This window comes from Camellia sinensis, chromosome 7 (genome assembly GCF_055761805.1).
Source record: "Camellia sinensis isolate YWXY chromosome 7, ASM5576180v1, whole genome shotgun sequence".
Classification (NCBI taxonomy): domain Eukaryota; kingdom Viridiplantae; phylum Streptophyta; class Magnoliopsida; order Ericales; family Theaceae; genus Camellia; species Camellia sinensis.
Window position 1 is genome coordinate 110146122 of NC_138967.1, and position 19015 is coordinate 110165136.

Genomic DNA, 19015 nt, shown 5'->3' on the forward strand with positions numbered 1-19015 from the left:
AAAATTATAATAAACATAAATCTTAAGGGGTGTGAGTGTAATTTACCCTTGTTTTTTTTTTTTGTTTTTTCAGATCGCAGCTTCTTTCCAACTCGCGAGACCAGGCAGCATACCTATTTTGCTAATTTGAGTTTATATTCTTTTATTTAATAGGATAAATTGTAAACATATTTTCAAGATTTATTAAAAATATAGATTTTTATAAATTACGTTTGAGAAATTACTTTTAATTATACTAGTAGAGGTCTATGTGCATTGCATGTGGTAAATTTCACATATTATTCTATATTTTTATGTTAATGTTTAAATATTAAAATTTTAAAAATAGATCAAAACTAATCACATAAAATAATTATACTTCATTGGTAATTAAAAAGTGAAAAAAATAAAACACACAACTAACATTGTAACATTATTATTATTATTAAAGGTGAAGAAATAAAATACCTGTATGAGAGGGTTCAAGAACGTCGTTAGAAAATTTGAAGACCTTCGAAGATCCTTGAAGAAAAATTCGAATTCGAATTCTCTAGAAGACAATGAGAGGCTTAGATTCTTCAATAGTCTCAACTAAGAACACAAAAGCAAAGAGCTGATGGAGATAAGAGATTGGGTGAAGTAGAAGGCAAAACAGTTAGAGAGAGAATAATGGCAAGACTCTCCCATGGATCCCCCACTTTCACTCTCAATGTTGATAATGGAGAACGGAAATTAGTTCTTTCCCAAGAGTTATCTCTCCAAAATTCATCCCTTGCAAAGCTATAGGTGGGTGCTATTTATAGGCACCTCATAATGTAAGATGGAGCCCATGTGCAAGACACATGGGGAATATTCTCCCTAACCACCTTGTCCGAAGAGATGACCTCTCCGAGGATAAGAAAAACCCTCGAAGAGGAGATCAACCTCTCGGCGAACCCTTCTTCTTAGCCACACCTAACCAATGATCTCCAATCATCCCAAAGGGTCAAGGGTAGTCCCAGAGGACATCCTGCAGCATAAGGGTCAGGGGTAGTTCAGGAGAACGTCCTGCCGCAAATATTGTTGAGTCTCAGGGACCTCTTAGATCGTGCCACCTCGACCCGGGTATAGGCTAGTTTAACCGAATAGTGAATTTATCTCCACTCATCGTCCTCGAGATCGAGTCCTTTGTTCAGACTCCATTACGCCCATGGTTCTAGTACGTAGATCCCAGAAAGCTCTGAGTCCACAAGTGTTCTGGGACTCATTAATGGAGCGGCTTCTAGATTGCGTCTGAATCTGTTCGAAGCCAAATGCTTTGGATCTCTAAATTCGTGGATCCGAACCCTTTCGAGTCCGAGCCTGAATAAGTCTCTAAGTTCGTGGATCCGAACCCTTTCGAGGACTAGAGCGATTCGGCCCATTTGATGGCGATAAATTCGGGCCCACCAACCTTGGACTATTGGGCCTAATTAATTTAGTGGGCTCTGTAAACACCCCATTTTTGACCGACCTTAAGACTCAGACGTCACCGATTGAGCGCTCGATGATGACGCATATTATGCTCGTTCTGAGGTTTCAGAGTCTCGGCTGCGAGCCTTGCCTCCAAACTTTGGGGCTCTTTTGTGCTTTGCCTCAGTTTGCGAATCAGGTCCTGTTTTCTCTGTTTTCTCTTCCTGAAGGGAGGGAGAGGTCTCGTAGTCCATCTCTCAGTGGTCGTAGGCTACGTTTCGTGGCCGTAGGGCATTTTTCCCGTTTGGAGACCAGTTTTCAGTTTTCGGAGCCGTCGGCCGTGTGCCTCGATTCGGGACCGCTTAATTACCTGCGTTTGCTCCGGTTTTTGGCACACACCTTGTTTCCTCTCTTTTGAGGGACACTGTGGCCCAAGAGACCACCTTCGTGGTCATACGCCACTTCTGGTGCCTAACAGCCTATTTTCGGGGCCCCAGGCTGTGCGTTTTGGCCCCCGAACATTTGTTTTACATCCATCTTGGTCCATTTTTGGTAGGGACAGTATTTTCATTTCTAGGGAGGTGGTAGTATGGTGGGAGGCCACTTTTTTCCCTTGGAAACCAGTTTTCTCTTTTTCTATCTTCTAAAGCCGGTTTTTCTCACTTTTGAGCCACAATTTCTGGTTTTTCATACCACCATTGTGTTGTGCTCATCTGGGAGGCCACCAATATGGGTAGGCCGACCAGTAATTCTTCTTGACCCTTTCGAACCTTGCTAAAAAGCTGGTTTTTCTCTCTCTTGGCTCACATTTTCTGGTTTTCCACCATACAGCTGTGTTGTACTCATCTGGGAGGCCACCAATATGGATAAGCCGACCACCTTTTTGAAATTGACTTTTTTGACCTGGCTGGCCGACCACCTAAACTTTTTGACCTGGTTGGCCGACCAGGACAAGTGGCTGGCTGACCACCTGAACCTTTTGACCTGGTCAGCCGACCAGGGCAAGTGGCCGACCGACCACCTGAACTGGTCGGCCAGCTTTTTCCTATTTTGTCTCATTAAGTTGAAGCCAGCTGTGCCAGCTAGAAGCCTCAGAATGCATCCTCCATACACGTGTATGGAGGATGTTTAAGCTAGCTTTGAAGCTTCTTGGAGAAGCTTTAGACCTTCTCCTCTATAAAAGAAAGGGCCCTCTTTCATTGCTAGGGTTGAACCCTTTGGTTAGAGCATACATACACTTCCCTCCATATCTGTCTCTTCCAAGCTCCAAAACCCCTTTGTTCTTGCACCATTTACACTACACCTCCTAGCCTACCACCTCCACCATCCATTCAACCACCTTGGGACTGATTTTCAGAGGTTGAGAGCTCACTTTCTTGGTCCAGAAGTTGCTGCATTGCTGTGCTATAAGGGTGAGTCTCTATTTCTCCATTTTTGACATTATTTTGCTCCATTCTTTAGCCCTATTTTCAAGCTTTTTTGGACTTCGACATGAACTGAAAAAAGTCTTGTTTTGATCTTCTAAACATGTTTGTATAAGAACTTTTTTCTGTTTGGGGTCATCTTCCCCCTTGTATGCTCCATTTCCTCATGTTTAGGGCTATGCATTAGAGCATTTGCATTGGCCTTGGTTTGGCCTTTTGGCCACTGAAATCTAGTGGATTTTCAGTGGCCAATATGTGTTTTTGGGCTCCAAAATCAGAGGGGGTGACCCCCTCTCTCCTTGTCTTGTTTGTTGGCCCTTTTGGCCTTCCAAAGGGGCCCCATCTTGCATTCTTTGAAGTCTTGTTTCAGGCCCTATTATGTGAGTTTTGAGGTTTGCCTTAGCTCTTTCCGGAGCCCCTTTGGCCATATTTTATGTCTATGATGCATGTGTAGAACAATCTCATTCAAGGCCTTTCAAAGGGGCCTTTCATTGCATGCTTTCTAGACTAATTTCAGGGCCTTTTTGGTGAGTTTTAGGGCTGTCATAACTTATTTCCAGAGGTGGTTTTTCCCTTTTGGCTGTCTATCATGTATGTGTAGAACAACCCCTCGCATGGCTTTCCAAAGGGGCTCATCATTCTTGCATATGTTGACTGAGTTTTAGTAATTATTTGGGCATATTTTGGCATGGAATACTTCTATTTTTGTCTGGTTGGGTGAGCCCTCATATGCTTCATATAGTTGTAGAACAACTCATGGTTCACTAGCTTTCTTTGCATGCTTTATAGGCCATTGATTCTAGCATATTTTGGCTATGCCTTAAACTGATAATGTGCTTATTTTGGACTGCCCTAGCTCTTTTTTTGGGTCTTGTGGTCGAATGATGTTAGTTTTGCATGCTTGTAGTTCAAGGTCCATGCTTAGCTTTGAGTTTTGAGATCCATTTCATGCATATACTGAGGTGTGTTCATGTTTGAGCCTATTATTCATCACATTTCAGAGCTTGTTTGAATACCATGTCGCCATATTTTCATCTCTTTAAATGCGTTTGAGAGTCGGGCTTGTATACCCCATTTACCGACCATTGAATGAGCTCCATTTCGTTGCATTCCGAGTCATCATTTTAGGTCAATTTCCCACTGTTTCAGACCTACCTAGGGTCTTTTTGGGGTTGGTTTTGCCTTTGGTGCATTGTTTTGGGTACCTTTAGTGTAACGCACTTCACTAGTTTCGGTACCCGGGCCCCCTAACTTGCATTGTGTGCCATATTTGCATGCTTCGGGACCCTTGCGCATCATATTTCAGTGCTGGAAATTGCATGTTTATATGCCATCTTTCATCCCTTGCCATGCTTTGGTAGAGTGGCATTTGATGCCTTAGGTTCGGTCCTTGGTATTTGGGACGTCTACAGTTTCTGGCGACTCTGCTGGGGAGTTAGAGAACTTGACTCGAACTCATGATATCTTGTTTTGATTACACTTATGTGTTTCTTTGCATTGCATGTGCATTGGTGCGCCTAGGACACCGTGTTTGCCGTATGCTATTCCTGAACGATTTGCCGGAGGCTCACTTCAAGAAGCGTGCCATAAGGCTGACCGGTTGCGGGCTCTGCCACGACGGGAACACAAACCCCGGTTTTATCGAGGCACCATTTTTTTTTACCATTCGACCTAGTGCATATTCGGAATCCATATTGACCATTCCAAACTAGGACAGGTTGCTTACCCGATTATAGGTTGTTTGAAACCGCTGTGCGGGTAATGAAACCCTAGCTCCTGACAAAATAGGACAGGGAAACCCTACCCTAACATAGGGGTGTTTTGGCTCTCATTTGCCTGCTATGCGCTGTCAGAGTGTGTCTCTGCAGGGCTGTGTATATCAGTTTGCAAGTCTGGGTATCAGGCCTGAGGGCATCAGTATGTGGAGAATCAGTTTGACCTGAGGGTATCAATTTACAGGCAGAATCTTGGACAAAATTCAGTAGAGAGCACAGTTATTCGGCTGCTCATATCTGTTTTGATGAAATCAGGCTGAGATGCTGCATGTTTTCTCTTTTGCTAGGCAGGTCTTGGAACCGTAGCTTCAGAAGGCTCCAATATCCCCCAAGGTTCATCGGACTTGTGCTGATAGATTTTGTTAGGTCAGAGTTTCAGTTCAAGCGAAATCAGTGTTCCTTTGCCAGAGGCAGGGTAAAAAGGCCAGTCAGGCACAGATCATCAGTGCAACAGTCTTCGGATCAGTAGTCATTATTCATCTCACCTGTGCGCAGTTGGGTTGAGATATCTATTTTTACAGAGATAGATACACCGGCAGTTCAGATAAATTAGGGCAGTATGTCAGGGGGCAATATGTCAAGGATGGAAGACATGGTGCGTCAGCTCCAGGAGAGCATGAAAGCCATGCAGGAGGACACTGTTCGTCAAGCAGAATTTGCCAAGCAACAGGCTGCGATCATGGCCCAGCAGGCCAAACTAATCACCAGGTTGCAACAGCAAAACGGAGCATCTGCATCGCATCAAGCTCCTCCACCACCAGGGGTTCAGACACCCGGGGAAACACCAAATGTCCAAGAGGGTACGGACATTCCAATAGGGCCGGCTCCGCCCCCAATCTTACCTCAGCTGTCCAAAACACCTACCAACCTACCGGACTCTCCCTTCGAATTCGAGGTCGACCCTACAGCATTGAAATTGAGCAAGCTTGAGAAGTTGTTCAAGAAATCCCAAGGGGTAAAGTCCATCCCAGACATTGAGGACGGGTACACTGACGTGGCTGTGACGCTGCCAGATAGGTTCAAAATGCCACAAATCGATCGCTTTGACGGATCTAGGGATCCCATGGTGCATCTCCAATTGTTCTCAGATATACTACGGCCAATGGGCCTCACCAGACCGCAGAAGCTTTCATTATTCGGCCGGACCCTGTCGGGTGTGGCCGCTATCTGGTACGCAAAATTAGAAGACGATGTTAAGAGGAATTGGGATGAGATGGCTGAGGCTTTTGACACTCAGTACTCCTATAATACACAGATCGAGGTCACAACCTGTGATCTCGAGACGACTAGGCAAGAGCCTAAAGAGAGTTTTTCTGACTTCGTAACCCGGTGAAGGGCCAAGGCCTCAATGATGACACTAGGCCCACTGACAAAGATCAGATTCAGATGATTGTGCGCAATCTCCAGGCCAAGCTTATGCAGAAAATGATTGTTCTCTCCTTCCCTACCTTTTCAGATTTACATGAGATGGGGGTACAAATTGAGGATGCTATGAAGCAGGGCCTCATTGACTAGGTGTAGGAGCAGCCCAGGAGGGCGTTTTCCTGCAATTCGAATGCGACCACCAGTGGTGATGCAGCTGCAAGATCTTCTGAAGTAGGTATGGTCACCACCGCCGTATCAAAAACAGTTACCCCATTCACCGGCGCGTCCAGAAGTAGCTCACAAAAAACTAAATATCCACCTCGAGTCAAGAGGGTTTTTACCCCACTTTATATGCCTTTGTCAAAAGCTCTAGAGGCCTTACTCCGAAAGGGATATCTGAAACCATTAGAACAACGGCCTCTACCCGATCCTATCCCTCCAAAGCATGACCACACTAAATACTGTGCCTACCATCAATAATCCGGTCATGACACTGACAGTTGCTTTTGTCTTCGCCATGATGTACAAGATTTGTTTGACAACAAGGTCATCGCCGCACCAGCTCAGCAAAGTCTATCGACACTTGATTAGTGAACTTGTGGGGGATAATGTGATGTGATCAGGGGATGAACCACCTGCGGGCGGCGCTCAGTTTACTCCCGATGTGGCGTATGGCACGCACTGTTTTGAGCATTTGTGAATGCTAGTTTTTGTACTTTCTGACTTGGGTATTGGGTCAGTTTTGCTGTTTTGTGCATAGTCAATCTTTTTGTACTGAGTCAGTTGGGTCTGTCTTATTGTATCGAGTCAGTCCTGTTTTGTTAGAGTCGGGTGATTTTGGGGGTGTTACCTCGGACATCACTTGCTTGTTTTGTGTTTGTCTTTTCGTTTTCTTTTGAGTCTGTTTCTGCCGGGGAGCCAGTTGTGCCAACAGGTCTGAATGAAACATCAGTGATTTTCACATTCTTGTGTTCACTTCTGCCTTGTACCAGTTGTGCCAAAATTTCTGAATAAAACGGCATTACTTTTTGCCTACTTTTATGTGTCTCAAACTCATTGCATTAACCTAAGTTTTCCAAAACTTTTCAAACACTGTGATGAAAACGAAGAGGGTGGAATTCCTCGGGTTCTGCAAAGTTTGATCAATTGAGAGAAAAAGAGACATGCTAAGCCCTTAATGAATGAAATCATGTTTGTTAACGTGAGTACTAAAAAGGATCCTGGCTTGATCCAGATTGGTTTCGCATTGTTTTCAGCGCGAGCGACTAATTGCTTTCTTAAAAAATTAAAAAAAATATTTTGCGCCGTCCTGCGAAGACCTGTGCGGAATCGCTCTTGAGATTGTGCAGCTTAGGATCGCTCTCGGCCTCGAGACTCGACCCCTCTTGATTTCAAACCTTGAACTTGGATTCAGAATGTTCCAAGGCCAATCATGATGTGAGGCCTGTGTGGCCAGATTTGAAGCAGCCCGTGAACTAGGGGCAAGAAAAGTCAGATTAAGAAGCTTGTGAAGCTAGATCATGAGCACCCCTCGAACTAGGGGCAAAATGTCAGATGTGCTCGAAGAGCCAAAGACGAAAATCGACAAGAATGCCAAATCCTAGAAGGGAGGAAAGGAGAAAGTATTGCCGAAGGACAACCAAGTTCCTATCTACAACACTAGGGGCCAATTCACCCTCCATTGGATGGACTTCTACATCATCAGCGAACAGCAGCCATTCTCCTGGATTCAGATGGCTTCGAGATCTCAAACCAATCAACATGGACGAAGCTACACTTTTACCCTTGAGAGGCTCGCTAGGCCGAAAACCCGGAAGGGCGACCCAGGCAATAGTTAGAGCAAGAAAAAAAGAGAAAAAATGCAAAGAATGAAAAAAAGAAAAGAAGAAAAATGAAGAAAATGAAAAAGGGAAAGAAGAAAAGAAATAAAAAGAATTGAAAAGAAAAGAAAAGCAGAGCTCGCAAGGTTGAAAACCCGGAAGGGCAGCCTTGGCAAAAGTTAGAGCGCAAAAGGAGAGTTTAATACTCGAGTGTACCTCAACCCCGGAACTACGCAAGGCTTGATTCCCATGTTTAGGATATGTAGGCAACTTCATTCTGAAGTCCAGCCGTAAAACACTTCAAATCTGACTGTGTCCATATGATGGTTCTGGTCATCTTTGTCTTCTCTGTATCCGAGAATTTGGTTATAATTGTCACTGTGAAGATTGGTTGCCATGTTCTGCGACGCTAGTGAGGACTGGTTGCCATGTGCTGCGGCGCTATTCAGACTAGGGGCAACTTTCCGTTGCCATACAGTGTGCCACGGTGTTATTCAAACAAGGGGCAACTTTCCGTTGCCATGCAATGTCCTTCAAGCAAGGGGCAATTTTCCTTCGGATCTGAGATTGTGCATCTCGAGGGTAGGTTCCGTGCTCGTTGAGCAGTGGCCGTTTGCAAAAACAGTTTTTGAGAATTTTTACTGAGGTTGACTATTTTTCTCGCAAAGTATTCCATTTTCCAAAACTGGACCGTTTCTTGGACCCAAAAAGGAAAATTTTCAGTGCTCATAACCTAACTTGCATGATTTCAAATCAGAAAATTGAACAAGCGTGTTAATCTAACTCTCATGTCGGTCAAAATTGTTTTAGTTGAAAACCAAAACAAAAAAATTGGTCAAAATGATGAACTACGGGCACGATTAAGTCAGGCTACCTGTCTTTTCCCCGTTGCCAATGCATTTGCCAAAAAGGGCACCATACTTGCCAAGAAGGGCACTCTCCTTGCCAAAAAAGGGCACAGCTGAAACTGTCAACAAAGGAGTCGAAAGCTTTCTCATCCTCAAACCAATGAGATATCAAGCCAAGTGCGAAGCACGAACTGGAACAGATCAAGGTATTCCACTCCCTCATCCGAACAGATCTAACCACGTCCAAACTCCCCGACAGAGCATCGACAGCCGATGTCAGTTGCAGATTCACTACACGCTTAGTTGCAGCGTAACCCCTCTGTGGGAAGAACTCACTAGCTGCGCACAGAAAAAGAAGAATCTAGCTGAGTGCTAAGGGCAAGAGCCCACAACTTTTTGTTTATCCATCAACCACCCTGGAGAGAGATAAAAAATGAGAGATTAAAGAATAGAGAGATGTGTGCTGAGAGGAAAAGCGAGGAAAGGGTTTTGAGAGAAAAACCGAGCTTGAAGGCCGAGTGATGTGAGAATCACAAATGAGAAAGGGTGGGAAACAATACCCAGAAAAACAGGCTCCCTGTGCACGTCTGAGCGTCGTGTCTTTTTGTTTTATCTTGATTCTTGTTTTGAGTCGTTTCGAGTGTTACTCGATGTGTTTAGGTTGTTTACCTTTTGTTTTCCGTTGTTGAGTCGTAGTGCGCTATGTTCAGTCGTAGGCTCAATACCTTGGTCAAAAACTCATCTCTCAATTTCAAAAATAAAATCGTTTTACGCTCAGAATGCCGTGTCGTTCTCCACATCCGTACAAAACAGGATTCGTTCTTTCATAAAACAGTAGGGTTCAACCTAGGTCATGTCAAAACAGTAAAGCCAGGACCTATCTGAAGCTATATGGGTTCCAGACAACAAAGAAAAAGAAAAGAGGAAATGTCGAGCATCTGAGTTTGTTTTAACTTCAGTAAGTTCCGAGACTACATTCCGTGTGTACCTCTTCAGGTCTTGCTAATGCTCCGAAGTATGAGTGTGCCTCTACCTCAAGCTCAAGATCAAGTCTACTTCAAGCTAGAATGGCGATCAGAAGTGCTCTCCCTGAGTACCATTCCCTGCCAGAGGCATCTTGGCTGTGTTCGCAATGAGTTCCTAGGAGGCCAACTGCGACGGTGGAAACTAGAGTTCGAATAGTTGTTGCCTAGAACGCAAAGGTTCGGGATTTCCGAGACTAAAGTCTGGTTTAAATGCCCAGAGGTGTCTCCTCGGCTTGAAATCTGTATGGAAGCCCCATAGGTTGAGATAGCGTGTATGCACCTCAATTCTGGATATCGAACCAACCTAGTCTGTCACCCCGTTGGAGAATAGGGAAAGTTGTGAATATGATCAGGAAGAAAGGCAGCATCCAAAGTGTCCTACACGAAGAACCCTTGTCAGTATTTCAGAGCCTTTGTACTGTGAGTTGAAGGTAAGTGTTCGAAGAGCACGAAGGGAGATCCCCGTCAGAGTAGAGCGGTTCATCGCCACTCACCCCATGAGGTGCTTTTTAAAGCGCCACTACGCTTGTTTATTGCGTTCCTTAAACATCATGCATTGTATGGCATTGCACCTATCAAGTTTCTTTCTCATTTATGCACGATATTGTATGTACAGGTCATTCAAAGAAGTTCTATTTGAGATCATTTATTTAGTGTATCAATCACACTTCATTTATTTAGTGTATCAATCACACCTCATTTACACTTTCTTCATTCGCTTAGTGTATCAATCACACTTCATTTATTTGGTGTATCAATCACGCTCTCTTTACTTAGTGTATCAAATCACACTTCTTTCATTTTCTGTATCTATCACACACATCCTTATTTTGTGTATCTATCATGCACATATTCACTTCATTTACTTTAGTGTATCTGTCACACTTCATTACCTTTTGTGTATCTATCACACCTGTTCACATAGTGCATCTATCACACTTTGTGTTCACCTTTTGTGTATCTATCACACCTGTTCACTTAGTGCATCTATTACACTTTGTGTTCACCTTTTGTGTATCCATCACACTTGTTCACACAGTGCATCTATCACGCTTCGTGTTCACATTTAGTATATCTATCATACTTGTTCACTTAGTGCATCTATCACACTTTGTGTTCACCTTTAGTGTATCCATCACACTGGTTCACATAGTGCATCTATCACACTTTGTGTTCACCCTTAGTGTATCCATCACACTGGTTCACATAGTGCATCTATCACACTTTGTGTTCACCTTTAGTATATCTATCATACTTGTTCACTTAGTGCATCTATCACACTTTGTGTTCACCTTTTGTGAATCCATCACACTTGTTCACTTAGTGCATCTATCACACTTCGTGTTCACCTTTTGTGTATCCATCACACTGGTTCACTTAGTGCATCTATCATACTTTGTGTTCACCTTTTGTGTATCCATCACACTTTGTTCACTAAGTGCATCTATCACACTTTGTGTTCACCCTTTGTGTATCTATCACACGCTCGCTTTGTGTATCCATCATACGTTTACTTTGTGTATCCATCACACACTCGCTTTATGTATCCATCACACGTTTACTTTGTGTATCCATCATACGCACGCTTTGTGTATCCATCATATGTTCACTTTAGTGTATCTATCACTACACTCGCTTTGTGTGTCTATCGCACATGCTTACTCACTCTGTGTATCTATCACACCTCGTCCACTTTTGTGTATCTATCGCACATACTCGCTAAGATTGCATAATCTTTTTATATCATTTCTGCATGTAATGTAGTTTGATTTTTATTCGCTTGCTTAAATTGTTGCATTTATTGTGTATATGTGCTTCATTACAGCTTCCTTTGCATGATCATAAGCTATGTTCGACTTTGTGCATGTCCCTTGCATTTTGCCCCTGCCTACGGGCATATTTTTGTTTATCTCGCCTGTTTGTCTAAGTCTTCGGCCTTGTCAAAAATGGATCGTCTCTGGGCTTTGACATTCACTCCCGTCACTTATGACTTTCGAGTTCTGTCAAAGAGGGGCAACTGTAGACACTCCATTTTTGACCGACCTTAAGACTCAGACGTCACCGATTGAGCGCTCGGTGATGACGCATATTGTGCTCGTTCTGAGGTTTCAGAGTCTCGATTGCGAGCCTTGCCTCCGGACTTCGGGGCTCTTTTGTGCTTTGCCTTGGTTTGTGAACCAGGTCCTGTTTTCTCTATTTTCTCTTCCTGAATGGAGGGAGAGGTCTTATAGACCATCTCTCAGTGGCCGTAGGCTACGTTTCGTGGCCGTAGGCTACGTTTCGTGGCCGTAGGCCATTTTTTCCGTTTGGAGACCGGTTTCTGGTTTTCGGAGCCGTCGGCCGTATGCCTCAATTCGGGACCGCTTAACTACCTCTGTTTGCTCCGATTTTTGGTACACACCTTGTTTCCTCTCTTTTGAGGGGCACTATGCCCCGAGAGACCACTTTCGTGGTCATACGCCACTTCCGGTGCCTAACAACCTGTTTCGGGGCCCCGGACTGCGCGTTTTGGCCCCCGAACCTTTGTTTTGCATCCGTCTTGGTCCATTTTTGGTAGAGACCCTATTTTCATTGCTAGGGAGGTGGTAGTATGGTGGGAGGCCACCTTTTCCCCTTAGAAACCAGTTTTCTCTTTTTCTCTCTCCTAAAGCCGATTTTTCTGACAGAAAGCTGGTTTTTCTCACTTTTGAGCCACAATTTCTGGTTTTTCATACCACCATTGTGTTGTGCTCATCTGGGAGGCCACAATATAGGTAGGCTGACCAGTAATTCTTCTTGACCCTTTTGAACCTTGCTAAAAAGCTGGTTTTTCTCTCTCTTGGGTCATATTTTCTGATTTTTCACCATACAGCTATGTTGTACTCATCTGGGAGGCCACCAATATGGGTAGGTCGACCACCTTTTTGAAAGTGACTTTTTTGACCTGGCTGGCCGACCACAAAAGTGACTGGCCGACCACCTGAACCTTTTGACCTGGTCGGCCGACCACCTGAACCTTTTGATCTGGTCGGCCGACTAGGGCAAGTGGCCAGCCGACCACCTGAACTGGTCAGCCAGCTTTCTCCTTTTTTATCTCATTGAGTTGAAACCAGCTGTGCCAGCTGGAAGCCTCAGAATGCATCCTCCATACACGTGTATGGAGGATGTTTAAGCTAGCTTTGAAGCTTCTTGGAGAAGCTTTAGACCTTCTCCTCTATAAAGGAAAGGGCCCTTTTCCATTGCTAGGGTTGAACCCTTTGGTCAGAGCATACATACACTTCCCTCCATATCTCTCTCTTCTAAGCTCCAAAACCCCATTTGTTCTTGCACCATTTACACTACACCTCTAGCCTACCACCTCCACCATCCATTCAACCACCTTGGGACTAATTTTCAGAGGTTGAGAGCTCACTTTCTTGGTCCAGAAGTTGCTGCATTGCTGTGCTACAAGGGTGAGTCTCCATTTCCCCATTTTTGACATTATTTTGCTCCATTCTTTAGCCCTATTTTCAAGAATTTTTTGACTTCGACATAAACTGAAAAAAGTCTTGTTTTGATCTTCTAAACATGTTTTTTTAAGAACTTTTTTCTTTTTAGGGTCATCTTCCCCTTGTATGCTCCATTTCCTCATGTTTAGGGCTATGCATTAGAGCATTTGCATTGGCCTTGGTTTGGCCTTTTGGCCACTGAAATCCAGTGGATTTTTAGTGGCCAATATGTGTTTTTGGGCTCCAAAATCAGAGGGGGGGTGACCCCCTCTCTCCTTGTCTTGTTTGTTGGCCCTTTTGGCCTTCCAAAGGAGCCCCATCTTGCATGCTTTGAAGTCTTGTTTCAGGCCCTATTATGTGAGTTTTGAGGTTTGCCTTAGCTCTTTCCAGAGCCCCTTTGGCCATATTTTATGTCTATAATGCATGTGTAGAACAATCCCATTCAAGGCCTTTCAAAGGGGCCTTTCATTGCATGCTTCCTAGACTAATTTCAGGGCCTTTTTAGTGAGTTTTAGGGCTGTCGTAACTTATTTCCAGAGGTGGTTTTTCCCTTTTGGCTGTCTATCATGTATGTGTAGAACAACCCCTCGCATGGCTTTCCAAAGGGACTCATCATTCTCGCATGTGTTGACTGAGTTTCAGTGGTTATTTGGGCATATTTTGGCATGAAATACTTCTGTTTTTGTTCGGTTGGGTGAGCCCTCATATGCTTCATATAGTTGTAGAACAACTCATGGTTCACTAGCTTTCTTTGCATGCTTCATAGGCCATTGATTCTAGCATATTTTGGCTATGCCTTAAACTGATAATGTGCTTATTTTGGATTGCCCTAGCTCTATTTTTGGGTCTTGTGGTCGAATGATGTTAGTTTTGCACGCTTGTAGTTCAAGGTCTATGCTTAGCTTTGAGTTTTAAGATCCATTTCATGCATATACTGAGGTGTGTTCATATTTTGAGCCTATTATTCATCACATTTCAGAGCTTGTTTGAATGCCATGTCGCCATGTTTTTATCTCTTTAAATGCGTTTGAGAGTCGGGCTTGTATACCCCATTTACCGACCATTGAATGAGCTCCATTTCGTTGCATTCCGAGTCATCATTTTAGGTCAATTTCCCACTGTTTCAGACCTGCCTAGGGTCTTTTTGGGGTTGGTTTTGCCTTTGGTGCATTGCTTTGGGTACCTCTAGTGTAACGCACTTCACTAGTTTCGGTACCCGGGCCCCCTAGCTTGCATTGTGTGCCATATTTGCATGCTTTGGGACCATTGCGCATCATATTTCAGTGCTGGAAACTGCATGTTTGTATGCCATCTTTCATCCCTTGCCATGCTTTGGTAGAGTGGCATTTGATGCCTTAGGTTTGGTCCTCGGTATTTGTGTATGTGTGCGCGCATTTCGGTTGTCTCATTTTTATCTAATGGCCACTGATGTGAGTGTGGCTGAGGTCCACTCATATTGGTGTAAGTTCATCGTGCATTGTGTATGCCATTTTTAGTCTATAGCATTGCGTATGTTAGGTTGCATGTCAGTCGCATTGTGTATGCCATCTCATTTGCATTGTGTTTGGAGTAGGGTTTAGTCCAAACACGGGAAACGAGGGACGTTTCGTACTCCGAGTGACTGAACGTGTCTCAATTCCCGGTCGCCGACACTCCGGATTACCCATGATGGAGTTTAGGTCTCGTTGCGTTTTCATATGCATTCATATCATATCGAGTCGTGCATTTTGACTCCTCGGCCATCATGCATCGAGATGCGTGATTGGTGGCACGAGGATCGAGGTGTGGATACATATGTGAAAATACTTTTTCATGCCCCTTTCTTGCCCTTTGTTGCAGCAAATTAGAAATCAGCAGCTTTCTAAAGCCTTGCACAGCATTCCGGCATCAATTGCAAACAGAGGCGAATCGGGACATCGCAATGGATTTCCGCGCAAGGCAACTCGAGCATACATCATTCATCATTCGGAACAAGAGCTGAAGCAGTCCATTTTATAATTTGCATGCTAATTTACTTGGTTTCCTAGTTAAGTTGTTAATTAATTAGGATTTTGTAATATTTAATCATTTATTCGGACTGTAATCATTTATTCGAACTGTATTATTTATTCGGACCCTCCGAGCGAGGGCACAATTGTAATAAGTATGCATATGTGTGATGTATGTCTTCCAACCCCACTTCTTTCTCCTTTTTATTTACCAGCTTATGATGGTTAGTTTAGGGCATGTTTCAATTAGCATACCTATGCCTGCATGTTTGCATCATTCATCTGTCTTGCATGCACCGGGCTTGGCACATCATACTAACTGCATTTGTATTTCAATTCCGAGTTAAATACTTGTTAGCTGTAACATTTCACATGTCATCTTAGAATAGCCGAGCCTATTGTAGTTGCATTTTTGCATGTGTTGCATTAGGCATTTCTGTATAGTTAGGATCATGCATGGATTACTAACTAGTTTTGGTTTTGGCTCGGAGTGCTCGGTAAGTGCTTATACTTTAGCATCCTTGCATGCGTGTGAGTGACTACCATGATAGCATGCTTGCCATGAGGCTAACTGCTTATGTGATATAACAGCCTGAATGCTTGTGGGTGAAGGTTGGATTATCTGAATTGGAATAATGCATTGACCATGAGTTTTAAGGTCACTAGATAGTGGCAAAACCATGTTTTGTAAGCCCACCTGAGGGTGGCAAATCCACATTTTAGCCTACTTGCGAGTAACAAACCGTTTTCAAAACAAACATGAGATGTTTTGTTCCAATTCAGGCGATCTAGTCTATACTTGTATGCTGTGCGCATCACATAGTAAATCTAGGCTAATAACCGGAATAAGAACGCATAATGTTTTCAAAACTAGATATCATGGTTAGTAGAGGCCGATCTTTGATCGGGCGAGCGGGGGTGCTCACGAAATGACCTTCCCCAATCGTACCCAAGTTCCCGAGCCGAGGCAACTTTGGTGATGACGGACACGTGGCCTTAGGCAACAAGTCAGGGTTTCCTAAATTTCCCAAAATAAAATATTTAGGTGGCGACTTTGTATCTGGTAAAGCAGCCATGTTTGGCACTTCTTTCAAAAAAATCTGTTTTCAAAAACGATTTGCCGGATTTGGACTCTTTGATGATTCATCGGTCTTGCATTGCACTCCGCGAGATTAGATACAGGACCATGACACAAATTGAGTCCGAACTGTGGTGAGGCCCAAGGGCGCGTCTACAGGCTCAAATTAACTCCTCTTACAATACCGAACTAATATTGTAATATTAAAATTTTAAAAGTAGATCAAAACTAATCACATAAAATAACTATACTTCATTGGTAATTAAAAAGTGAAGAAATAAAACACACAACTAATATTGTAACATTATTATTATTATTAAAGGTGAAGAAATAAAATACCCAACTAATATTGTAATATTACTATTAAAGGTGAAAAAAATAAAACATCTAACAAATATTTTAATATTATTATTATTTTGAAATAAAATAAGTAAATGAATTGAAAACTAAAATATTTTTATAAAATTCATTCATTCTCTAGTTTTGATCATCCTTACGGTTAAACTTTGGAAATTTGTCATATTGCTATTTTTCATCTCATATTGATTTTCGTCATTTTGTACTTCTTTTGTTGCAATCTTTTCAGATGTGCGATTTTTGTCATTAATCTTCCCCAACCTTGTAAAAAATATGTATGTATGTTCAAAAGCAAGTTTTATTGCCTTATAAAATTTGATATTCTTACTTTCCTACAATAACAATAACAATGGTATAGTTTTAAATTAAATTATTTACTTTGTTGTGTATGTATGTTACTAATGTGACACTTTTATGCATTTGGTAAACTTATCTTTTCTTTAGATGCTATGAATACAGTTGTTGGACATTCAATAATTTTCTCAGCCACTTCAAATAATGTGACATACAATTGTCTTTCTCCACCTCCAACTGTAAGTTTTGTCAAATATCTGATATTTAGTTTACTCAATCTATTCTGGAGTTTATTGTCTGTATCATAGAAGTTCATTGTCTATATAACGGTTCCGGTTTAGACTCGACTCATTTCATACTCTTAGATCCGGTATTCCATACTTTTAATTATTGTTTATGCCCTTTGTCATTTTGTTGGTAGTTGAGCTGAGTTGTTGGTTGTGTTTGAAACAGATTGGGAGTTAGTTTTTTAATGGAGTTTATGTCCAGTTTTCTTCTCGTTTGCTCGAGTAGTGTTTTGGTTGCTCGAGCGGTCTTTGAGATCTCCCAGTAGTTTTGTAGGTCTACAAAACTTCTGAGAGTAGGGTGTTGTTCGCTTGAGCTGTATTTCTTGTGCTCAAGCGATCTCTGCAGTCTGCAAAACTTTTGGGAGGGGATCATTGTGCGCTCAAGCAGTGTTTTTGTCGCTTGAGCGATCTCACTTATTGTGTTTGTGCTCAAGCGGTGGTTTGGTTACTCGAATGATTTGTTCGTATATCAGTTTGGGGAAAGGGGTTGTTAAATCACTTTTTCATTTATTCTCTCTCTTATTTGCTCGAGCAGTGTTTTGGTTGCTCGAGCAGTCTTTGAGATCTCCCAGTAGTTTTGTAGGTCTACAAAACTTCTGAGAGTAGGGTGTTGTTCGCTTGAGCTGTATTTCTTGTGCTCAAGCGATCTCTGCAGTCTGCAAAACTTTTGGAAGGGGATCATTGTGCGCTCAAGCGGTGTTTTTGTTGCTTGAGCGATCTCACTTATTGTGTCTGCGCTCAAGCGGTGGTTTGGTTGCTCAAATGGTTTGTGAGTATATCAGTTTAGGGAAAGAGGTTGTTAGATCACTTTTTCATTTATTCTCTCTAATGTTTTGGTCGCTCGAGCGGTCTTTGAGATCTTCCAGCAGTTTTGTAGGTCTACAAAACTTCTGAGAGTAGGGTGTTGTTCGCTTGAGCTGTATTTCTTGTGCTCAACTGATCTCTGCAGTCTGCAAAACTTTTGGGAGGGGATCATTGTGCGCTCAAGTGATGTTTTTGTTACTTGAGAGATCTCACTTATTGTGTCTGGCGCTCAAGCGATGGTTTGGTTGCTCGAATGGTCTGTGCGTATATCAGTTTGGGAAAAAGGGTTGTTAAATCACTTTTTCATTTCTTCTCTCTCTCTCTCTCTAAAACTTCTTAAATCCTAATTTCTTCCCATTCTCTCTCTAGTTCTTGTTTAAAACCTCAAATACTCTATCATCCATTGATTTCTCCACCATTGCTTTTGGAGAAAAAAGTCGAGCTCGTCAAAAGCTTCATTCTAATTGGAGAGGATCTCATTTTCAACTCTGTCAAAGTTTCACTCTTGCACTTTTCCTCTTCTACTATTAAGGTAGGGATTTCTTCAACCTTTAGTATGATCTTTAACTTGGTTATTTGCTCCCTAGAAAGGATTAGGGATTTAGGGATTTTGAGTTAAACCTAGGATTTGGTTATGAAATATAAAAAATGGGTTTTTCAAATAAATGCTTGAGAAAGATTGTGGAAGTGTGTATACTGATGGGTTGTGTTGAAATAAGAGAGGATCTTTCTTTAAATGCATTTCTTGGAAATAAACAAAGTTTTGTTTGAAAATTATTGATGTTTGATTTACGAAAGGAAAATGAAGGATGTTGGGTTTTTGAAAAGATATGGAAAAATGTATCTATTGATGATGAGAGTGGAGTTGGATATGTATTATCGCTCCCATTTTGAAATTTATGAGATTATATATGTTATTAGAAAGTTATCTGTTGAGTAGAAATATCTATTTTGGGCTATCGGTGGAGGATAGTTTTAATTGTTGTAGAAATTGCATGAAGATTAAATCAATTGAAACTAATTATTCATACATCTTGCATTGAGCATTCTTTCATAGTTAATCATTGAAAATG

General features: G+C 42.4%; 1 protein-coding gene across 1 annotated transcript in view; it reads left to right on the top strand.

Moving 5' to 3' along the window:
- The window catches only part of LOC145796028 (uncharacterized), a 62206-nt gene that overhangs the window by 12148 nt on the left and 31043 nt on the right, over window positions 1-19015 (top strand). The window lies entirely within an intron of this gene.